This window comes from Eubalaena glacialis, chromosome Y (genome assembly GCF_028564815.1).
Source record: "Eubalaena glacialis isolate mEubGla1 chromosome Y, mEubGla1.1.hap2.+ XY, whole genome shotgun sequence".
Lineage (NCBI taxonomy): Eukaryota > Metazoa > Chordata > Mammalia > Artiodactyla > Balaenidae > Eubalaena > Eubalaena glacialis.
Genome location: NC_083737.1, coordinates 3977284 through 3999346, shown reverse-complemented (window position 1 = coordinate 3999346; position 22063 = coordinate 3977284).

Here is a 22063-nt window from a genome sequence, read left to right as displayed (position 1 = left end):
AGAAGGCAAGAAGACTGGTTGATAAGCATGTATGTACCATCTTAAATCTCCAAATTAGGATGAAATATGGCAATTCTTTGCTTGTCTTGAGGGATACATTGTTTGGCTAAGGTAGTTAAGCTAGCCCCTCGGTGCATCTATTGTCAAGGAAGAAATGATAGATAACTCGTTTGAATCATCCAAGTATCTGAATAAGTACTGAGAAACAAATTCTCTTTTGCAGAGATCATTATTACGGTTTTATATACTATAGCGGAAGCTAATTTCTGAACAAAATGGTTCAAGCATGGGTCATTTGTTAACAAAAAGCATTGATCAGATATGCCTTTAATAAGATTCCTTTACATGCTAACTCTTTTATTCTTTTTTATCCTTTTTTAAAATTTTTATTTATTTTATTTATTTTTGGTTGCATGGGGTCTTCGTTGCTGCGCGCGGGCTTTCTCTAGTTGCGGCGAGCGGGGGCTACTCTTTGTTGCAGTGTGTGGGCTTCTCATTGCGGTGGCTCCTCTTGTTGCGGAGCACGGGCTCTAGGTGCGCAGGCTCAGTAGTTGTGGCGCACGGGCTTAGCTGCTCTGCGGCATGTGGGATCTTCCCGGACCAGGGCTCGAACCTGTGTCCCCTGCATTGGCAGGTGGATTCTTAACCACTGCGCCACCAGGGAAGCCCTCTTTTATAATGTAAGTAATTTTGTATATTTCTGATTAGTTGTCATAGTATGTTTTCAGTAACTGACGTTACATTGTACCTTGAAATTCAAACCTATGTATGACATGTGAGGAATCTGCTTCACAGATGGAAAGGATAATAATGACAAAATAACATATCAGTAGAACACATGCTACTTGCCTTATGTGAAAAATAAAAATTGCCGGGACTTCCCTGGCAATCCAGTGGTTAAAACTTCGCCTTCCAATGCAGGGGGTGCGGGTTCGATCACTGGTCGGGGAGCTAAGAGCCCACGTGCCTCACGGCCAAAAAAGTAAAACACAAAACAGAAGCAATATTGTAACAAATTCAATAAAGACTTTAAAAAATAGTCCACATCCAAAAAAAAATAAAGATAAAAATTGCCTCTCAAATTGTAAAGAGGAGGTAAAAATGTGAACCTGATTATTGTTCTCTCTGCAGAAAATCCAGCAATGGCTTCTGATTTCTGTGATGATGAAGTTCCTTTTGGTCCTACACGAGTTGGTTCTTCTTTTATGTCATCTTCTTCTGTTCTCTCTGCATCTCCCAGCCAAGCCACACTCATTTTATTTGTGTTTCTAGAACCAGCCTTGTTCAGCGACTCCATGGACCCCTTGCACAGGTTCCGTGCTCTTTCCAACACTTCTCTCACCTTCAAAAGGTTGCCTTCTCTTCCTGACTCAAGCCTCAACGTAAATTACTTCCTAAAGCCTTCGCTTGTCTATCCTATTTAAATTAGACCTCACGCATCCCTCTCTCAGCACTCCCTCTCTGTGCTTGGCAAAATTTATGACTTTGTCAAGTTACATGTTTAAGCTTTTCTTTATCTTCTTGTGCATTTTATGGTTAAAATCCACAAGAATGCCACCCATAAGGGCACAAACCTCGCTTATCTTTCTTTTTTAATATATTTCATTGAAGTATAGTTGATTTACAATGTTGTGTTAATTTCTGGTACATAGCAAAGTGATTCAGTTAAATATATATTTATGTATATATAGTCTTTTCCATATTCTTTTCCATGATGATTTATCACAGGATATTGAATGTAGTTCCCTGTGCTCTACAGTAGGGACTTGTTATTTATCTATTTTATATATAGTAGTTTGCATCTGTTAATCCCAAATTCCTAATTTGTCCCTCCCCTCCTCCCCCTTGGCAACCACAAGTCTGTTCTCTGTCTGGGTGTCTGTTTCTCTTTTGCAGATAAGTTCACTTGTGTCATATTTTAGATTCCACATATAAGTGATATCACATGATATTTGTCTTTCTCTTTCTGACTTACTTCACTTAGTATGATCATCTCTAGGTCCATCCATGTTGCTGCAAATGGCATTATTTCATCATTCTTTTTTATGGCTGAGTAGTATTCCATTGTATATATGCGCCACATCTTCTTTATCCCTTCATCTGTCGAAGGACATTTAGATTGCTTCCATGTCCTGGCTATTGTAAGTAGCGCTCCTGTGAACATTAGGGTACATGTATCTTTTCGAATTATGGTTTTCTTCTGATATATGCCCAGGAGTGGGATAAGCCTTGCCTATCTTGACCCTGTTGCAAATGCAGCCCCAGAACAGATGTTGAATGATGGATGTTTCACACACACACACACACACACACACACACGCACACACACACATATATGTTTTTTACACAATTGTATAGACACATTATATATGGATATATGCACGCACATAAATATGACTGTGTCTATATATATATATACACACACACACAGTCATACATACAAACATTGCTATTTTTTCAAGTGTTCGTAATCTATTACTATACTTGTTTTATTTGGTGCTCAAATTTTCCCAGAATGGGAGCTCCTTTATTACAGCTTCTATGTCCTTCTGAGAAGTTCTTCCACTATTTTTGAGCACTTTCTTACTTTTTGGCCGTTGGAGATATTCCAGGTTCATCTTAACATCTCCCAGCCATGCAATCAGCCATATCTGTAAGATCTGGTTCCTTGAGTGAGGACTGATAATATTAGAAAGTAACGTCTGGGCACAAGGTTGGCTCATTGCTACTGGGGGTCTTGCTCCTTGGCTCTTTGAGTGAATAGACATAGGCAATGTATGTATGTATGCATTAATCTCCACATGCCCGCGGTTACACACACCCACGCAAGCACATACGCACATTTACTTGCATACGCGTACTTTAGAAATCATTATTTTACAATGATATCTTCAATTTCAAGCCATACCCATATGGACCTTATGTTCCTACCCTTGAATTTCTCCTTCCACTATGAGAACCCTAGCTCCCAACACTTAACTTTTCCCCCTGCATTATCTTAATAATGAACAGTGGACCATCCATCACCACTCTATGTGAGCATGTATACCCACACCTATTACAATTTTGATAAGAGGCCATTTGTATAATTGACATGTACATTTTCCTCGGAATTTCCTGCTGAAAAAAATGGGTGTGGATAATAGGCATATACCCTGAGAAAACCATAATTCAAAAAGAGTCATGTACCACAATGTTCACTGCAGCACTGTTTACAATAGTCAGGAGATGGAAGCAACCTAAGTGTCCATTGACAGATGAATGGATAAAGAAGATGTGGCGCATATATACAGTGGAATATTACTCAGCCATAAAAAGGAATGAAATTGAGTCATTTGTAGTGAGGTGGATGGGCCTAGAGTCTGCCATACAGAGTGAAGTAAGTCAGAAAGAAAAAACAAATACCGTATGCGAACGCATATATATGGAATCTAAAAAAAACGGTACTGATGAACCTAGGGGCAGGGCAAGAATAAAGATGTAGATGTAGAGAATGGACTTGAGGACACAGTGGGCGAAGGCGAGGCTGGGACAAAGTGAGAGAATAGCATTGACGTATATACACTACCAAATGTAAAATAGATAGCTAGTGGGAAGCAGCCGCATAGCAAAGGGAGATCAGCTCGGTGTTTTGTGACCACCTAGAGGGGTGGGATAGGGAATGTGGGAGGGAGACGCAAGAGGGAGGGGATATGGGGATATATGTATACGTATAGCTGATTCACTTTGTTGTACAGCAGAAACTAACACACCATTGTAAAGCAATTATACTCCAGTAAAGGTGTGAAAAAAATAAAATAACATAAAATGGGTGTGGATTTTTCCACTATTTTACGTAAACAGGGATGGATGTCACTTATCCCTAGGATAAGATGGATTTCAGAGAAAATCAGCAGTGAGAGTGTAGTGAACGGCTAGTAAGAACAAGGTTTACAAATGCTTTATGAAAACACTGGTCAGCTGCCTGTACGATGCCAGAACGCACAGCCCATTCACCTACTCAGTATGTGGTAGGACTAACCACATAGGCATGTGTATTATAGAAAGCAGAAGACGTGTTCTATAGTGTCTAATAACCTTTGCCAAATGATAATAAATGGTTCCCCTTTTAAGTTATATAATATTTCATTAAAATACAGCACAGCACGTTAACTCCAATGCATTTCTTTTTTTTACTGAAAGTTTTATTACTGTTTTCTTAGGAATACATTTGTAACTTTTAATCGCCTTTCTTCCCCCTAAAGTCATTCAGAATATAAAATTGAGACACAGTGTGAAACAAGAGTGATTGAAAGGGTTCTCCAAGCTCTTTGCCACCCTTGAGAATAGTAAAAAGGCAGAAAGGGCGTGATTTGTAGCATAGACTTATTTCCCAGGAGGCTCACCACCGAACTCGACAATCTGACCACAAGACGGAAAGACAGGCCAGGCTGAGGACCCGGCCTTGCGTTTGTCAACCACATAAAATAAGGTGTCACCACTCTCCGTATTTCCTACCGACGTTCTTTATGTTCTGCTCCCACACCATGTTCCCCGAGGAACAATTCCTTCTTAGGAAATAGCTGGTCATGGAAGAGGTGAAGTTGTTAAAATGAATGTTGTAATCACTCCCACTGTGCCAACCTGCAATCTACCTCAATTCAGAGTACCCTATGTTGGCTGGAAATATCTGGTTTGTTTTCCACCCGTAAAAGAAATAGGAATGAGATAGGGAAGGATCCAACGTCCTACATATGGTCTATGGTGCCTTCATTAAAACGGGCTCCATCAACACTGGTGCCTTGAATCACTCTCTCTGTGTTGATGAATCACCTGGAGTGTTATTTTACATCCCAGAACACTGCATCAGGCACAAGAGATGCCTTTCTCTGAGAGAGGGTCGGGGGAATGAAAGATGAAGAAGCAGAAGACCCCATCATCAGCCACAGCAAGGTCTCCGGAAGAACAAGGTTTTGTTTTTGTTTTTTGTTTTTTTTAACAATTTATATTTTTATTTTATTCTACTTTAAATCTCACTCAACTGCTAAGATTTTTCCATCTGCCGTGGTCACCAAGATTCTTTAAAATCGTTCTTTTAAAAAATTATTTTAAAAAATACTTATTGAAGTATAGTTGATTTACAATGTGTTGGAGAGAAAAACAATGATGTTATAAAAAATGAAATGAACATTGACAACAACAGAGCAGAAAAACTTAAAGGAGTTAGACCTGGAGGTTAGACTTCGGTATTCTAAGCTACATGAAATAAAGAACTCAAATTCAAAATATATTAGATCAAAAAATGATAGGGCTTCCCTGGTGGCGCAGTGGTTGGGAATCTGCCTGCCAATGCAGGGGACACGGGTTCGAGCCCTGGTCTGGGAAGATCCCACATGCCGCGGAGCAACTGGGCCCGTGAGCCACAACTACTGAGCCTGCGCGTCTGGAGCCTGTGCTCCGCAACAAGGGACGCCGCGACAGTGAGAGGCCCGCGCACCGCGATGAAGAGTGGCCCCCACTTGCCGCAACTAGAGAAAGCCCTCGCACAGAAACGAAGACCCAACACAGCCATAAATAAAAATAAATAAAAAGGTAAAAAGAAAGTTATTAAAAAAAAAAAATGATAGCGTCAGGACAGAAAACAAGCTGAATTTATGCATAACTCAATCATGTGATAAGGGATTATAGATACAAGACATTTTATCAGTGATAGAGTGACCTACAAGGTAACAATGCTTGAAAGACCCTGGGGCAAGTCACAGAGATGGAAACATTTTGTATCCTGAGCTATCATCATTCAACAGTAAATGTCAGAGAAAGATATTTCCAAACATAGGAGACCCTGGAAAACATAAAGGAGCCCTTCTTAAAAGAAAAAGGGAATCCAAATCCAGCCAGTCAAGTGGATGAATATTAAATCCCAATTCAACATATTGTGAATGGTATAAAGCACTGAGGCAGGTGTTTGTCATACATAATTTATTTGTTATACAAATGCAAAGTAGGGCAGTCATCCCATTAATCCAGAGTAGAAGTGGATGGAGAGAGAGTGTCAGGTAGAAGTGGAAATACGTCTCGTTATCCCTCTTCACAGAGGAAGCAAGTGGACATTGAAAAGATGACGTACGGTGATAGAGATTTATGGACATTATTCAAGGGTTTGTCCGAATCATTCGAAAAACTAGAAATAATAAGATAGTGAAAATGAGGAAGAAATGAATAAGGCAGGACAATAATTATTTTTGTAACATCCAGATCTATGTCAATAGGAATCAATGCCAGGTTTATGTGGATAAAACAAGAAGTGATTTTGAATACATTTAAAGTTAATAGTAATCAACTTTTTTTTTTTGGGCCGCACGGCGCGGCTTGCGGGATCTTAGTTCTCCCACCAGGGATCAAACCCCGGCCCTCGGCAGTGAAAGCGGAGTCCTAACCACTGGACCACCAGGGAATTCCCAGTATTAATCAACTTTAAAGTTTAACCATAGATGATGTAAATTCCATGTTAGGGAAGTAAAATAAACCACACACACACACACACACACACACACACACACACTCTAAAGGGAGAAGATCCTCTAATTGTCATATAAACACAAAATCAAATATTAAAAGCGAAAACCAGTCTTCTTTTGCTGGGTGACCGTCCATTTTGCATAACGAGGTTCCTCCCCTCTGTAAGTTTCCCTTAAGATTAACTGCACTTTTAAAAGTTGAATTTCAGTACAAATAAGAGTGGAGGTAAAGGTTTCCCGGCAGATAAAGGATTTCAGTGCTACTTAGAAGAAGGAAACAGTGCTGACTGATATAGGAGAGAAGAAAAAGGCACAAGTTAAGCTTGAAGTGCCCTTCTTGGGAGGTCCGGTGTAAACAGCAAAAGTGGAACCCCAGAACATGGTAAAGACACAGAATGATCATTTTTAAAAGACAATCATTATAAAGGTTTGTGTTTATAGTCTTCTTTATGGAGTGAATTTTGTGACTTCTCAAAAATTCATATGTTGAAGCTCTAGCCCTCAGTGGGATGGTATTTGGAGATGGGGCCTTGGCAGGGCAGCATGGGGTAGGGTGGTGATTAGGGTTAGGTGTGGTCATGAGGGTGGGATTAGTGTCCTTATAAGAAGAGGCCCCAGGGAGCAAGCTTTCTCTGTCCATCACGTGAGGACACAGTGAGAAGGTGGCCGTCTGTCAACCAGAAGAGAGTCCTCACCAGAACCCAGCCCTGCCAGCACCTTGATCTGGGACGTCCAGCCGCCGGAACTGTGAGAAATAAATGTTTGTTGTTTAAGGCACCCAGTCTATTGTATTTTTTTATGGCAGCCCAAGCTGACTAAGACAATCTCCATTCAAAATAACTGACCTATTGTCAAAGAGGAAGTCAGTATTTTTCGGTTTTTTTTTTAAAATTTATTTTATTGAAGGATAGTTGATTTACAATGTTGTGTTAATTTCTGCTGTACAGCAAAGTGATTCTGTTATACACATATGTACATTCTTTTTCATATTCTTTTCCATTACGGTTTATCATAGGACATTCAATATAGTTCCCTGTGCTCTACAGCAGGACCTTGTTGTTTATCCGTTCTATATGTAATAGTTTGCATCTACTAACCCCAAACTCCCACTCCATCCCTCCCCCACCTGCCTCCCCCTTGGCAACCACAAGTCTGTTCTCTGTGTCTGTGAGTCTGTTTCTGTTTCTTAGATAAGTCAGTATTTTAAAGACAAAGAGTCAGCTCTATTACCTGTAACAGGATTTGTAAATAGCTGGAAAATACTAAGTATTTTCTACAGAAGACTGGTGTTTTTGTCTTAGGAAAAGCGGTCAGAGAAGGAAAAAAACCCCACTATTTTAGAAATGCACATCTATATGTATTCTCAAATGAAGTAGAAGGTATGAAGAGGGACAGCATCTAAACTTTGTTGCTGCCAAAGATGTAGAAATACTGTTGACTGTTGGGACAAAAAACTCAGTTGTGGTAACATAATTGATTTTGCTGTTTAAACAGCAATAATGATACAGATGTACAAATATTCTCACTGATTTTACTTTTGGAATCACCCATATCACTGAAAACAGGATAATTGATGCAGATCTAATATAAGGTCTGTGGCTTGAGAATATAAAAGTATGAATACCGTTGATGGAAATTAAAATGCAGAAATGATAACAAAAAAGCAGGGAAGGTGTTAGAAAAGAGACCACAGAGGACAGAAGAAAGGAACTAAATTTTATAATATGTAAGTTAATTGATGCATGATATATAAGAAATGTGAAACCTAGACGAAATCATTTTCAGGTAAAACAAAAATCACGCAAATAATAACAGATGATATATAAAGTATTATCATCTAATTATCGAGGATGGTGTCAATGAGATTCTTAAAAAGTCCCAAGTGTAAATGTTTTGTCCTGTAAACTTTATATAATGTATCAGACTCTTCCAGTGCTACACCAGCTGCTTCAGACTGTGTATCAAGAAAGAAAACGTTTCATAAATAGAGTCACAGATGTAGAAAACAAACTTATGGTTACCTGGGGGTAAGGCAGGGGGGAGGGATAAATTGGGAGATTGGGATTGACATATACACACTACTATATATTAAATAGATAACTAATAAGGACCTACTGTATAGCACAGGGAACTCTACTCAATACTCTGTAATGGCCTATATGGGAAAAGAATCTAAAAAAGAGTGGCTATAGGTATACGTATAACTGATTCACTGTGCTGTACAGCAGAAACTAACACTACATTGTAAATCAACTATATGCCCATAAAATTTTTTTTAAAATAAAATAATAATAAAAAAAGAAAGAAAACTTTTAAAGCTTTATTTTATGGTTTTGGCATCATTGAATACCAACACCTATAGATTAAAATCATTTATGATTAATGAGGCAAGATTTCTACAATAGCAAATAGATCCCAGGAGGAATACACATAATATATTTCATGACCTAATGGGGCTAACTCCAATAATTCCAAGATGCTTTCACATTAGAAGCTGATGTGTGTGTGTGTGTGTGTGTGTGCATTAGTGAGTAGGAGTATAAATTGTGATTTTTTTCCCTAAGGAGGAAAATTACACGGCAGTGGAATAAAATGGGTTTTGAATATATAGGCAAAATGGTGACGTGGGTGGTGGCGCGAGTTGCTTAAGAGATGAGTGAATGCAGTCAGGACCTAGCGGAAGAGGAGAAATTTAGAGTTTCCAGAGGCTGGTGGTGTGGTGAGGCCAGGAGTGGGAGTGATCGTGGATGGGGTATTCGGGATTGGGTAGCTTCAGGTAGGTCTCACGGGCCTGGGCTGCTGATGCTTCTGGAGAAGATGGGGGTCACTGAGCAGAGTCGAGGAGGCTGGACCACCCGTCCACAGGCTGCCGCTTCTACTGCCAGCCTTCGGGCTACATCTCACGTCTCCCTGGGGAGGTACCCGCAGAAAGGCTGTGCTTTCTCAATAAACATGCTCCGTGAATCACACCAGCTGTGTTTCCTTACATCTCAGGCTATCAGGACCCTCACTGATTTTAGTCTGGGTATTTTGAGACAGCGTAAAGCTGCTCATTATTTGTCTCCTTTTCTTTTTTTTTCTCTTTCCCCATGAATCAACTATTTGTCTCTACTATCACTTGTCTCGCACGGGCAACAGCAAGAAACAAAACAGAGAAAAACCTGTAACGTTTTCTCCGTGGAGTAGACTAAAACCCTGAAACGCATTTCACGAAAATACTACAGTGAATAAACTCATCAATATAAATAACTTGGAATAATGTTTTCAAAAAAGAACTTAAGTCCCATTGAGGGCTTTTGGTAGATGAAAGTGTACAATGCAGAGATCCACGGGGATGACAGCATTGTCTACAGATCACGCTGGACTGAAGGAGATAGAAGAGGAAATTGATTTTCTCAAATCAAAACAAAATAATGTTACACCCTGCCGTTTTCAGAAAGTTATTGCTATGGGGATCCTGGGCTTTTCACGCTGCATAACTGCAGGCAGTGGGGGAGAAAATAGAATACATGGCGGGAAAAGACTATCTATAAGGATCTTTCTTTAAAAATCAAATATTAGGCATGTATCTTTCAAAAATCAGCATTAAATTCCCATATCATATGATGTACTCATGAAAAACATGCAATTTCGCGTTTTTTAGTTTATTCACAGAATTGTGCAACTACCACCATCCATTTTAGAACATTTTCATTTTCCATAAAGAAATCTTGTACCCATTAACTCACTCCTCATTCCTCTTTGCCTCCCAGCCCCTGGAAACCCTGCATCTACCTTCTCTCTACAGGTTTGCCTATTCTGCAGATTTTTTATGAATGGACTCACACACCACGTGGTCTTTTGTGACCGGCTCCTTTCACTTGGCATGTTTTCAAGATTCCTCCAGACTGTAGCCTGTGTCACTATTTTATTCCTTTTTATGATCATACAATATGTTATGATTATATGGACAGACCAGATTTTGTTTATCTATTCATCCATCCATGGACATTTGGATGGTTTCCATTTTTGTGGCTATTGAAAAAGGCACGGTTCTGAATGTCCACGGACAAGTTCCAATGCGGAGATATGTTCTCATATATAACTTGGAGTGGCATTGCGACATTAAACATGCATCATCAAAGATCGGCATTCAACTTTATTTCCAAGAAAATGCAAGACTGTACCTCATGGGTTTGTGTACCAGTCTCTCTACAACAGAGCCTAGTTTACATCAGGTCCACGCAGGACACGATGCCCTACGTCACGTGATTTTATCACACCCCCCCCCCGGACATGCTACTTATTCAAGACCCCTGGACTCTTGTCTTTCCATTTCTAGATATGACTTGTGTTTCTAAACCTCCATTCTTTCTTGGTGTGTTTCTATGGACTGAACGCCTGTTGTGAAAAGCCTAGGCAGGACTTTTCCTCAGCTCCTGGCCAAAGCGATTTCTTTATTCTCAACACTCTCTTCTCTCACTTTTAATTTTCTTTTAACTACTCACGGAAATCTCAGAATGCACAAGGGAGAAAAAAATCAGACTCCTAGAGACGAGGGCCTCAAATTGCCCCCCTTCCAAGGTTCTAAAGTTTCCTTATTCCCTTCCTTTATCACATCAGAAATTACCATTTTTTCTTTCAATTAACTTTAGAATTCACAGATTGAAAAGCATGGGAGCCTTTAAATTCTCTTTGTCCACCCCCTCTTGCAGTTAATGAAAATCTTACAATGGGAATAATTTAAAAGGGAATTAACTTTTATAGTCTTCCATTACTCACTGGAATTTATAGTTGGTGGTAGGAGAAAAACAAGATTGGAATGTAGCCATGGCAGGAGAAAGATCTGATCTATTTAAATCATCCTAGGATTTATCTCCTTTCTTTTGGAGCCTGTATCCTACCATGACCTCCAAAATCCTTGCCTGTGAGTGCGATGCCAGTCAGGGTACGGGGTCTGTGGGTGGTTTGGTGGGATATCCAGGCAGGTCTTATCTCTTAAGACTATCTTATGACAGAGAGTGAGAAATAAATGTCTAGTGTTTAAGGCATCCAGTCTGTGGTTACTTTGTTATGGCAGCCCTAGCAAACAGCCTAAAGAATCTGGTAGCATTAATAAACACAAATTGATTATGGGACGTAACCACAGGTTATTTCCAAGACCAGACGTCTACGCGGTACATTTCAGCATCTGCCAATGTTACAGTGCTTGGGATGTTGGGTGGATATAATACCAAGATGGAGAACTACAATGCCATTGATATTTAGGTAAAGATCATGGCTTCTGGGAAAGAACTAGGCAGCTAATACAGAAGGACCCCATTGGATTGGTCAAACACCAATACAAACTCTGTGTTTATGCCTGCCATGAGGCTCATATTGGCACCTGGTAGTCCTAATAAATTAAGACTTTGGCTCTGAGAAGAGTGAGCTTAAAGGAACCTTTATATTTCCATTGCATTAGAATTGAGACTACCCACACTGTCTAATTATCCGTGCTCACGCTAGTGTCTGAAGATGTGTGCCTCTTACAAATCCACCCCATCACCAAATACTCATTCAGTGTATACATTCTGACGGCATCTGTGCCACCAATACCGCCACAGGAATTCGTTGTCCTCACAAAACATACAGAAAGGGAAAGAGAATGTTTATCAGCATCACACACAAAGTGTAATACAACTTTGATGAACGCCAGTAGGCATGATTTCTCCTACCATTTCGTCCTGGCTAAACTGTACAGGAAATGCAGTGTTTGTTTTTGCAGGTCGAGTGACCTCATAACGCTGAGGGCCCATTTCAACAAGGCAGCGAGAAAATTAAACTCCATCCGGACCACGCTTTCCATGGATATGCCACGTGTCTGGAAGTTGTTTCTTTGTGGTTCATTGTCTTATCCATATGGTTCTTCGGTTCTTACCAGATAATGTGCATTCATGTTGAGTACAGAGTGAACATTTGCCAAGGGAGAATCATTTAGCTCTCTCAGCTTGAGGAATGGCAACCCAGGTACCTGCCTCGCTCATACAACCTGCAGACCATGCCTCTCATTTCTCCGCCAGGCTCTGCAAAACCCTTGTACACGTGAATAACCTGCCTCCCTCTCAGGGGAAGGGTCCCTCAGAATTATCACACTCACCATGACACACACCGTAATTTCCCAGAGTCAAATGCTTATTGTAGAAACACACAAATTAGAAAGAATTAATTTGTTGATAATTGTCTTTCTTCCTGGTCTGCTACAAAAACTTCCTGAGCCTGGAAAACTTTAGTACCTAAAACCTCGTTAAACGAGAGAATGAAAACCTAAATATTTAATGTCTTACTGCCCCTACAGAAAGAAGAAGTGGATTATTAGAGAAGGATAAAGGGCTGAAGGGTGTGCAGGGAGAGTAGAAATGGAAAGTCCACTGAGGTGAGGGATCACTTGAGATCTGAAGAATGATGGATGGATGTTACTCAAAGCAGATGTTACTCAAAGGCGGTGGAGAAAGAGGATTTCTAGCAGGGGGTAAGCAGTACACTTTCAAAGAGAAATTTTAAAATGTACACATGAAATTCAATAGAGTGGATGTAACTGGGAGGGTGGACAGAGAAGAAAGAGAAGGGGTTATGGAAATAGAAGGCAAGAAGCAATAGAACAAAATAAAACAGGAGAGGTGGGGCTTCCATTGGTTAAAGATGGGGATAGCAAGCCATGAACTTGAGAAGTATAATTAGTTCAACTAAAGGCTAAAAGTTTCTAAGCAAAATAATATTTTATTTGTAGTATTCGTATTTTATCTATCTTTCCATCCACTCAACCAGCCCCCCATCCATCCATCATATCTATTCTATTATCTATCTATCTATCTAATCTATTCTATCTACCTTTCTTTCTTCCTACCTACCTGTCAATCATCTGTCTACATCTATCTATGTTTCTATAACTTATCTATCTATCTAGATCATTAGCTCAATGAATGAATGCACGGATAGATGGATGGGTGGATGGATAGATGGAAAGACAGATAGACCATAGAGATAATCATACAAATTTAATATTAATTATGTGCACAAAATAAGGGAGTTGACAAGCAAAGGAGGTGCCATGCAATTTCAACCCTGAGCCATTGATCAAACTGTCAACTGTACCCAACCCACCCTTCTTCAACAAGCGGGGAGTGATGGCGCTTTCCAAACGGGAAAATAACAATCTAGTCCCCTGGTGGTCGTGGTGATGGTGAAGGATTATCAACTCACACTTACCACCCATTTCAACGCACTTCGATGTGTCCCTCTGTGTTGCTGAACCCAGAAATAAAACGTACGTTCTCTATTTCCCTTGCAGATAAAGATTGTATATGCAATTCAGATCCTTTCTTTTCTTCCTTTGTTAACTTTTTCGATGACATGGCATGCATTCATAAAAACGGCTTAAAAATAAATGAACAGCTTTCCGAAGGAGGCGAAACACAGCACTTTCTCCATTTGCCCTGGAGGTAACCTCTATCCTGAATTTCATAACAATCACTTCCTTGTGCTTTTCTAAACTTTTATGCCTAAGAGTGCAAATTTTGGATTTCCTATAAATGGGCATGCGGCATATGTATTGTTTTGTCTCTAGCTTATTTCACCCAGTATTACAGAGATCCATTCAGAGATTCCAAGTGTAATAGGGGAGAACAAATCTGACTCCATATTAGAGCTGTTTCTTTTACTTTAACCTTTGTATTCTATTGCTTTTGTTAACAAGTTAAGAATGTTGCCTATAGCCTGAAATATACAGGATAACCTATTCTCAAGGTTTAAAGGTATAATGCTTTCCCATTCATATAGAGATAAAAAGTTGCACAACAGAGAATACCATTTGTCTTGTTGGAGGTTGGCAGGACCATCATGACCTGACCTATGTGGACAGCTGCAAGAACAAAGGATTCCAGCACCAAGAAGTATGCAGCAACCAACCACACCCCTGCCCCTTTTAGTATAAAAGAAGCCTGCATTCTGACTTGGGGAAGATGGGTCTTTGGGACACGGGTCCACCATCTTCTCCGTCTGCTGCCTTTCCAAACAAAGTCGCTATTCCTTGATCCAACAACTGGTCTCTCGATTTTTTGGCCTGTCGTGCAGTTAGCAGTACGAGATTGGACTTGGTAACACCAGTACCTTATAGCTCACTCCCTCCTCCGCTGTCTAATAGTTTATTTTATGAACACACCACGATGGGTAGATCCACGCTACTGTTGGCAGATAGGGTGGGTCAATTCTACTTAAAGCTTTTTTAAACAATGTAGCTGTGAACATTGTTCCTTATAGTATCTGGTTCACAGAGAATACAATTATGGATAGGATTTCTGGGACTTGATGTGATTTAGGCTCGGCTGGTTGAACGCAGTATTCAGAAAGCAGATGTTACACTGCTTCTGTGGTTTCTCACTGGAAGACTCAAACACAGACTGTTTGTTTTAGGTTTTCTGTGCCTCAGCATTCCAGAGTATGGTTCTTAGCTCTGAGGGCTGTGGGCAGTGAGGTCAAATATTTGTTTTGGTTGGTTCAGATCTAGCTGGACAGAGAAGCCAGGACATAAGATTTGCAGTCAAAGGCTTGGATGAGGAGATTTCATTGCACTCAGATGACCCTAAATTCCCTGAACTCCCAAACCCAACGGAATTGCAGTTGATTCTCCACACTGCCTGTTCTTTCCATGTGATGAGCTAATCCTTCTTACTGGTAAACGCTGCAGGACCACATTGAAGGCAGTTGCTTTGCCAGACAAATCCTATTCTCATCACACTGTACCCCTGAAAGACCGGCAGCCCCGAGACACATGATTAAACTCAGATCACAGCTTGCTCCCGGAGGACATAGACAAACACCCATCCAGGAAGAAACAACACACAGGCCAAAGAAATAGGATGAATTTATAACTATACAAACCATGGTCTTCAATTTCAGGAATAACAAACCACACATCTCAATACTCTGAATATGTAAATGCACTGAAGACAGAACCGATAGTGTTGACAAAGTAAACAATGAAGTACTCTTTGTAAAGATGATATGGAGTATGTCAAGTCTTTCCCTATTTAAGAGGGTGTGGAGAAAAGGGAACCGTCCTACACTGTTGGTGGGAATGGAAACTGATGCAGCCACTACGGAGAACAGGATGGAGGGTCCTCAAAAAACTAACAGTAGAGTTACTATGTGATCCAGCAATCCCACTCCTGGACATATATTGGGAAAAAACAAAAACACTAATTCGAAAAGACACATGTACCCCAATGTTCACAGCAGCACTATTTACAATAGCTAAGACATGGAAGCAACCTAAGTGTCCATCAACAGATGAATGGATAACAAAGATGAGGTACATATATACAATGGAATCTTACTCAGCCATGAAAAGAATGAAGTAATGCCATTTGCAGCAACGTGGATGGACCTAGAGATGATCATACTAAGTGAACTAAGTCAGACAGAAAGAGACAAATATCATATGATATCACTCACATGTGGGACTAAAATGTGACACAAATGAACTTAATTACAAAACAGAAATAGACTCACAGGCATGGAAAACTAACTTATGGTTACCAAAGGGGAAAGTGGGGAGAGGGATCAAGTAGGATTAGGGGATTAACAGACACATACTGCTATATATAAAAGAGATAAACAACAAGGATACACTGTATAGCACAGGGAATTATAACCATTATCTTGTAATAACTTATAATGGAGTACTATCTGCAAAAAAAATAAATAAATAAAAATGGAATCACTATGCTTTACTCCTGAAACTAACACAGTATTTAAAAAACAGTTATACTTCAATAAAGCAAAAACAAACCAACCAACAAAAAACCCTTCCCCTATTTAACCCAAGTTAGATCTCATCTACGATGTAGGATGCTTGGGGCATGTTTAAAATGCTTTTTAATTTTAATTAATTTAAAGACAAAATTAGAAACATATACACACACATACATGCATTCAGACTTATGCAATTCCACAAATATATAACACAAGGAAATCCATACGAAAAATGTCAAGCGAAATAGTGGCATGAGTGTTCTGTTCCAATATCACTGTAATGTGGCCCCAATGATGGGTTTTAAAAGTTTGGAGGCAGTGGGCAATCTCAAACCAAGATGTTGTGTGTCTAGCCTGAAGGAGAATTTTGGCTGTAAAGTGCTGAGCTCTGGAACACAAAGATAATGATTTCTAGACACTCAAGCCATGCAGCCATCTCTTATAAAAATGGTCACAACGAGGCGGGGGGACCGACGGGGGGTGAGTCTTCAAGTCCTGTTGTGATGCATCCCTGTCTGGAGCTAGGATGGGGGTGAGAAAACCACTGCGACCCTGGCCTTCGTGACGAGGCACATAGATGTTTGGGGAAAGTGAGCACTTTAGAATTTGTCACACCAATGTGTCAAATGATGCCTGCACCCCAAGGCAACGGGGGTTCAGCGGGTGTAATTACAAACTCTGCGATATCGCACTTTAGGTAAAAGCCATCTGCCAGCCCTTCCAGCGTGGGCCATGCTGTGGCTTAGAACTCAACTGGATGGCAATTAAAACAGAATCACATGCGGTATGAAGAAACAGAATTTTGCTGACCGCACATCTTTCCCCAGCGATTTAGGGTTCATCCCCCTGCCTTTTTTTACACCTGACTATGAGTTGGAGGTACGATAAGACCTATTTAAAAACTCAGAGCTGAGAAATATTCGACAGGCTGCAATGACTTTTTGCTTTTGTTTTTAAATTGTTGTAGTTTTGCTGAAGAGTGGATTTCCAGAACTTATTCATCTTGCATAACTGAAGTGTTCCCCAATCCCCTCCCCTCACCTCCAGGCAACCACCATTCTACTCTCTGCTTCTTTGAGTCTGGTTATTTTAGATTCCACATATGAGTGATATAACACAGTATTTGCCTGTCTGTGTCTGGCTTATATCACTTAGCCTAATATCCTTTATGTCCATCCATGTTGTTGAAAATTGCAAAATTTCCTTTGTTAAAGGCTGAATAAAATCCCAGTGTGTGTGTGTATCATATCTCATCTTCTTCTTTACCCATTTGTCTGTTGATGGGCACTTGGGTTCTTTCTATATCTTGGCTACTGAATAATGGTGCAATGAACATAGGTGTGCAGATACCTCTCTGAGATATTGATTTCAGTTCCTTGGAATCAATACCCAGAAGTGGGATTGTTCTCTATGTCTGTGAGTCTATTTCTGTTTTGTAAATAAGTTCATTTGTGTCATTTTTTTTAGATTCCACATATAAGTAATATCATATGATGTTTGTCTTTCTCTGTCTGACTTATTCACTTAGTATGGTCATCTCTAGGTCCATCCATGTTACTGCAAATGACATTATTTCATTCTTTTTTATGGCTAAGTAATATTCCATTGTGTACATGTACCACATCTTTAGCCATTCATCTGTTGATGGGCACTTAGGTTGCTTCCATGTCTTGGCCATTGTAAATAGTGCTGCTATTGAACATAGGGGTGCATGTATCTTTTTGAATTAGAGTTTTCTCCAGATATATGCCCAGAAGTGGGATGGCAGGATCATATGGTAGCTCTATTTTTAGTTTTTTAAGGAATCTCCAAAATGTTTTCCATACTGGCTGCACCGATTTCCATTCCCACTAACAGTGTAGGAGGGTTCCCTTTTCTCCACATCCTCTCCAGCATTTGTTACCTCTTGTGTTTTTGATAATAGCCATCCTAACCAGTGTGAGGTCATATCTCATTGAGATTTTGATTTGTATTTCCTTGATGATTAGTGATGTTGAGCATCTTTCCATGTACCAGTTTGCTATCTAGATGTCTTCTTTGGAGAAACGTCCTTTATGCATTTTAAAATCAGTTTTTTTTTTCATGTTTGTTTTTGCTATTGATTTATATGAGTTTGTTATATATTTAAGATATTAACCCCTTATGAGATATATGGCTTTTGAATATTTTCTCCAATTCCATAGGTTGCCTTTTCATTTTGTTGACTGCTTCCTTTCCCTGCTGAAGCTTTTTAGTTTATCGTAATCCCACTTGTTTATTTTTGCTTCTGTTACATCGCAGAGTTCCTCTGAGGTATCTGATCATGTCTTACACGTCTCTGGTGACACAGTCCAGTTTGGCCAGTTCCAAATGCAACCCCCATGAGGGTCCAGCAGTTTCTCAGGGCACATGAGAAAGTCCTCAGGAGGATACCATTTGCCCTATCACTAAATTTCTTATTTTTTTTTAAATTATGGAATCACATACTAGCGTCAACTTACAATGTATTGCTTTTCACGTGAAAACAAGCTGCTAGTGACCAACCAGCAGGGTTTGCAAGTAGATGCGCAAGCTTGTTTTCTAAAAGTCGCAGTGGCATGTGAGGATGCGCTTGAAGGTTGACCTCTATGACCAACTCCATGCTTTGGATGGCATTAGGCATGCAGCCTGTTTTCCTGATGCAGAAAGATGGGGCAACAAAGTAGCATTTAATGAGAAACTGCTATATTCCAGACACTTTGTCTTCTGAATGTACTTTTAGTCTTTCCAACAATCCCATCAAATATGTTTGTGATATCCCCGTTATACAAATGTGCAGGAAAAAAGCTAAAATAGCTGAACACTTCATGTGGATGCAGCTCGTGTTCACATGAAAAAGTTCTAAACTCCGTATTTTGAAATCAAAAGTGAATTCTATGCAGGCATCAAATCCTAAACCTGGCCTTTGGTCAAAATTAAGGGAAAAAATCTAATTATAAATTCAAGCACACCCACATTGAAAGGGGTCTTCTTGATTCTCCACCCTGATTTCCATTAAAAAACATATAGGTTAGGACTTCCCTGGTGGTGCAGTAGTTAAGAATCCGCCTGCCAATGCAGGGGACACGGGTTCGAGCCCTGGTCCGGGAAGATCCCACGTGCCGCGGAGCAACTAAGCCCGTGTGTCACAACTACTGAGCCTGCGCTCTAGAGCCCACGAGCCACAACTACTGAGCCCGTGAGCCACAACTACTGAAGCCTGCGTGCCTAGAGCCCGTGCTCTGCAACGAGAAGCCACTGCAATGAGAAGCCTGCGCACCGCAACGAAGAGTAGCCCCCGCTCGCCGCAACTAGAGAAAGCCCGCGCACAGCAACGAAGACCCAACCATAAATAAATAAATAAACAAACAAATAAATAAAATATATAGGTTAGACATAAACCACCTCAAACAATTCATTTCTATGATAACTGTTCATTTGTACTCTAGAAATATCTTTACATGCAGTTCATTGCTTAATTTATATTCTACCCCACCCTGATGAATTAATCCAAAGGATGTATCTAAGAGCATAGATATTCCAAGCTAGAAGACTGATTTTTTTTTTTTTACATGCAATATTGTTCAGATGCTTACTGGTTATGAGTGTCTCCAACTGATTTTCAAATAACATTTCTTCATAATCAAAATTTGAAATATAATCACAGGGATCAATTATTCCCAACTCACTAGAAACAGTGCCCCCTACAAGCTTCCTTCTTCTATAACTTAATGCTGCTACAGATGGATGTTTGCCCCTTCCTTGGTTTTTGGATAATTTTTTATAATTTTATAATTTGGATATTTTATATAAATTATAAATTTTTCTGATTTTGGATAACTTATAATTTTACATAACTTTATACTTTATATATTTTATAATTTTAAAATTCAGTTTATATTATATTGCATTATTTTTGTTTTTCATGCATGGAAATGCTGACAGTGGCCTGGAGTCATAAACCCTGTTTACATTAATGTCCCCGATAGTTTTGTAAAATGACAGGGTTTTATAATGGTGGCATGTAGGTTTCTAATAATCTGGCTTAATTTTTAAGAAAGGCAGTAAACCATCTCTTTTCTGATGTCGCTTTCATTCTTTTTTTTAGGAGACAGGCATAACAGAATCCGGAAATACCCTATAATCCTGATAAAATTTTTATAACACAAATCACAAGTTCCCAGCTACTGAAAGGGGGACTTTACTAGTCCCAGAATTCTCAGAATATATCTGAGCATTCATTGTCTAGTTTAAGCACATGGAATTGTCAATTTTGACCTATAGGAATGACAATTTTATGATTTAACCCATTATAGTCTTAGTAAATATGAATAATACAATTGATAAAAGAAAATGTATTTCTAATCTTAGTTTTATTAAACCAAACCATAGCTCCTAATTGCAACAAACATCTGTTTCAAAACATTTTTCCAGAATGAGCTTTACGGATGCTCCTGGCTTATCCAATCCAACAGTTAACACATTAGGAGTATACCTACAGTGCATTTCTTTTCCCTACCCTTTCTGAAGGACACAGCATGAAGAGCAGTGCTTTAAATGCTGCCTTTGTAAGCATTTGTATAAGCACCTTGGCAAGCATTTTATTCCACCTGTAAATATAACATTCAGTTGCTAACTTGCAAGTGAAATATTTAAACCGAGTAGGTATAGCAAACACAGCTACATTTGTTCTTTGTAACTTGCTATTATGAATAAAAATAACGTTTTAGTTTTTGGGGAACTAATAGTCGTGAGCCATCCTGTGAAATGGCAAACCAATTATCTCGACAAAACGTGGAGTATTTAATTTACGTCATGCTCTCTGATTATTGAAGTTTACCCATGGATTTAAATGGTTATGCAAAGTACACTTGTGTACGTTTGTTTCACCAGTAGGGAAACGAGGTATCTTTACTAGGGATCCTGAAAAATATTTTAATACCTTAAGTTTGGGATGTTTAATCAGACTCTGTCGCTAAGAGACTCAACAACAAGCATGATGGAAACATATTTTGACCCAAAGGCAATTTAATTATATGCTACATGGAAAGAGATGATGTCTGCATCCACAGAAACCAAAAATTGCCTTGTTACTACGCTGTCTTGCAATGTTGGACAGATAGGTAGAAACTGGACATTCATGGTTCACCTTTCAACTTGGGTCTCTCGTCATTCTAGTCGGGTGAGTCTAAACCACCAGCAGGAACAAAGCAGGGTAAGATTTATGGCTCTGGGAATGGAATTTGGGGATGGTAATAATCGCATTTCAGAATGCTAAGCTGTGATTCCCTACGACGTCCTTTCCAAGGCAAAATATTTGATTCTTTGACAGGATTGGGCAGGTTTCTCTTCAGAGAAGCCTTCAGAAGAGGAAGAAAAATAGGTTTGTCCTTTCGGTTTCAAGAGATAAATGAAGCAGTGGCCCACGAGTCAGATAAACAAGCTCGAGAGTTTTGTTTCCATCAAATAACTTCGGAGTTTTGCTCTTGTTTTATTAAATTACGTCCCCAAAGATAGACAGCCTTGTCCATATTTAATCAGGACATTTGTTTGCTTTATCCCTACTCTTTGGGGGCATGTAGAGTAATTGTCCTGGACGAACCCTGGGGATTTTGGTTCTTCGATCTGAGCCTCAAAGTACAGAGAGAGGGTCATTTCTTCAAGGGCCCTTGGAATGAAATGTTGCTGTACTTTTCTTATTTCTTAGGAGCAAACCATGTGCCTAATATAAAACCAGAAACTTCTACATGTGTTCACATTGGGTACTTGGCATTTTTGCTACAGAAGCTGGATGTTGG